The following is a 4,098-nucleotide window of genomic DNA, read 5'->3' on the forward strand; positions in this document are numbered from 1 at the left end:
AAAAAAAAATGTAGTTTAGTTTGCAGGGTGTTTCAGCTATTTACTTCAAATGATACTAAATGCACTTGATGTGCTAAAGCTCACCTGCGGCACAGGAACTCCAGGGCGCAGCCACTGCCAGTTTTGAATAGTTCTGCCTCAGTTGTGTCTACCTCTGACTCACAATACTCCAAATCCCAAATCACTGCTGACCGGGAGAGTATATTTGTGAGGCACCATTATTGTTTATCCAGATCTAATACCTTTCCCAGATATCCCCTACTAGGTGAACGTTTTACCTGACCCACGCAGTCAGTCCCTGTCATGTAGAACAGCAGTAACTGAATTTCAGCGCCATTTACAGTTCATATCAAAAGTTTTGCAGCAAATACACACCAGGGCTGCCAATGTCTATCCAGACTGGCTAGAACAGCAAAGCTTCAAATTAAACCTAGTAATAAACTCTTCTCCTGTTTCTTCCTTCTTCAACTGATTGCCAGGTAACTTGCTGGGAAGAACAGATAGTTGATGTCTCCTCCTTCCCCTTAGCCCCAGTCTCTGTTCACTAGGGAGGTCGAGCTGCGCTGTTTTCTCTTCCCTACCCCTTCTCACAAGATGAAAACCTTATGACACATCTTTCATGAAAAACCAGTCAGTACAGAAATTTTCTTACACTGCAGCTTCACAGAATCACAGAATGGTAGGGGCTGGAAGGGACCTCTGGAGATCATCTAGCCCAACCCCCCTGCCAGAGCAGGGTCACCCAGAGCAGGTTGCACAGGAACGCGTCCAGGCGGGTTTTGAATGTCTCCAGAGAAGGAGACTCCACCACACAGCCTGTTCCAGCTTCCCATGATTGGGATATAGCAGATATTAAAGATACCACCCGCGGTGATAGTCAGGCCAAGACGTTAATCAGGTAGACTGACATGATGATTTAGAAGCAAGCCTTGGTACACCAAGGCACGGGTTCCCCACTACAAAACAGTGGCAGTTCACTACCTTCAGCCTACAGTCCCTGCACCGCTCAAAGAGGAGCTCTTGCTTCATGCACATCCTACGTACACCTTCTCTTTTGTTCACATCAGGTTGATATTTGATGTTAAATATTTCTTTTAAAATAGTACTACTAACTTGAAATTAAGCTTCCATCAAAACCAGGGCTACTCTTTCATCTGCACAAAGTAAGAAGCTAATTGAAGTTTAGCAGCTTCACCTTCATGAAACCAGAGTTTTTGTCCTTGCTGCGGAGAATTCTTCAAGTGGTTACTATATAGGCCTTCCCCACATTAAATGCATTAGACCTACTAGTAATTTGAAATTGTTTTATCCCCAGCTCCTTCAGAGCTTCATTTTTTACTTTGCTTTTAAGTTGTTCAACATTCCAGCAGAAGAATTGTTCCAACCATATCTGAATACGTCCACCGACAGTATCTATATTAATACTACTTAGAATCCTATTGTCTTTTTTTCCATGAAGGTCAATTATTTCACTTAAGTATCACAGTAGAAAGTGGTTTATTACATTAAAGTGGTTCAGTAGTTAACACATTAAAAAAATAAAAAAATATGAGACTTAATCTTTCTGAATACTTCTGGAATAAGATTCACCCTCAATGTCAACCAGAGCTGTCTTCAAGCACATTGGCCACAACGTGCCAGAAGTCTAACACTTGAGGTAGCTGTGGAACACAAGAACAGCTAATTTCTGAATTTGAAGGTTGGCAGTGGTTACACTATTCTTACAAAAGGCATTTGCTTTTATGAGATCTCAAAACAATTACAAAACTCTGCATTGATAACAGCTGCATCAAAAGGCAGCAAGTCATCTAATACAAACTCCTTTTACTGCCATTAAAAATCAGGCTCCTTTGAAGCTCTTATCTGTAAGAAGATGTTTAGACATTTTTCATGTTTTGTTTACTTTGTTAGAAATTTTGCTTTTGGTTGTATAGACTAATTTTAGTAAGTTTCCATTCTTACACATCTTTGATTATTAATACTGCAATACACTATGGGTAAGGAGGCTGTTTTTAAGGCTTTAAGTAGATTCAGATAGTTGCTACATCAGCTTTGGGCCTTTAAATTATCAACTACACACCAAATGGATTAACATGGTGTATGGTTGTATGGTTGGACTCGATCTCAAAGGTCCTTTCCAACCATGAAGATTCTATGATTCTGTGAACATTCCTTGGTTGCAACATACTTTGATCTAGGCAAAACAGTCTGAAGAACAATTAAAACATACACATAATTAAAAGATCCCACAGCACTCTAGTACCCTATTAATTAAAGCAATCTTCATATGCCTACTTAGTTTCAAGATACTTAACACAAATCAGTCGATCATTAATTCTGTTTCTCCATCAAGTGAAATAACAAGAAATAATATTTCCAGACCCCTAACTTTGGAAAAAGGCATGCCTGCCACCTATGTACCCCACCTATACAGGCCATCCTGGTCACAGTCCTTCTATTCCTGTTCACGCTCCCCCGATGCCTCCCACTCTATCTGTGACACCATATTCAACTCCTTACACACTGCTGTTTCCAAAGGGAAATTCAATTTTTCCCAGTTAGGAAGTATTCAGATTACAAAGCCATGAGCATTGCTGAAATAACTTAATGCAACTATCTTCCGCTCAACAGATGGTTATTTTAGCATTCAGAGTGATTCTGAAAACTCTGGTCAGGAAATTGTGTGCAGCCACCTTCCTATCCCACACCTATTATTCATCCTTGGTTAAAGGAATACTACGGGCTATAGAATTACCCTAATGGCAAAACACTGCTTTGTGTCAAGTCTGTTACTTGTGAATGCATTACTGAGAATGTCAGTATTTTACATTCTTCTCAAAGATGGAAATGACTTTGCCTTGGCTGCCTTTCCCATACTCAACTACATTTAACAGTTCAAATAGGGAATAAGGAAATACTGGACTAACAGCAGGACCTAGTTTTGCCTCCATCCTAGTCCTGTATGTTTACCAAATGACCATTTCCATTTGTCATTTTCGGCAACGTCAAGTCACTTCTGTCTTATTGTTCCTCCCTCTGATTTAGAAAGAATTAGGCTAGTATGTTTAAAAAAAAAAAACCAACCACCTCCTTATGAACCTGGAACATCATCATTCCACACAGATTTTAAAAGTAAAAAAACAAGTCTAGAAGCAAATCCACATTCTAGAAATTAATTATATTTTCTAAGTTATTCAATGCTTAACAAATCTATTCAAACTAGTTATCTCTGCAAAACCATTCAAGGCCATTGAACAAAAGCAATTCCAAGCATACCCACAAGCCCAATTTAGCACACTGGACCAACAGCTCGTAGTAGTCAGTTGTGAGAGACCAACTAGGATTGAAAATAATCCAGTTTAAATTCAGAGTGAATTTAATTTCTGACAATTTTCTTTAGTGCTGCCAAAAAACTACTTAAAACACACCACGCTATTTTAAAATTTCTTCATGTATCACTCTACCTACCTTAAAACCACATACGATTGACTAAGTTCCCCCGTTATTTCATATAATCCTTTTAAGTCCTTACTTCATGATTATATGATTTCCCATTTTGAAATGCCAGTGTAGACAAGCCTTCATTATTTCCTCATAAAACTACACTATCATTAGCCAAGAAAATAGCATTTACACAAAAAGACTACAAAATACAAACAAAACCCGAGTTATAGTTTCCAAATTATGTTCAATTACTAAGTGGTAAATGGATCACCACCCAAGTTCAAAGTTCTATGTTATGCCAAAATCAACAGTATTGTAAGGTGACACAAATTAATGGTTAATACTGGATTTGTTAGTAGAAGCAACGGTTCCCCAAAAAGCAACATTTTCCTGCATATTTGTTTGTGCAGAGATCAGTTATGGCCACCTTAATAAGACGTTATATGTATGATATCTGTCCAAGCTTTTCAACGCAGCATGAGTTCACATATTTTCAATCACGCAATGCAATTCAAGGAGCAAAAAAATTAACATACATGTATTGTAAATTTACTCCTAAAAAGCTTTTAGTTTGCTATCTTAAATTATGGTTTAATCCATGAGTGTATACGCAATGTTTCAAAATGGTGACATATAAAGAAAAAGACAGTAGAA

The sequence above is a fragment of the Larus michahellis genome, chromosome 1 (genome assembly GCF_964199755.1).
Source record: "Larus michahellis chromosome 1, bLarMic1.1, whole genome shotgun sequence".
Classification (NCBI taxonomy): domain Eukaryota; kingdom Metazoa; phylum Chordata; class Aves; order Charadriiformes; family Laridae; genus Larus; species Larus michahellis.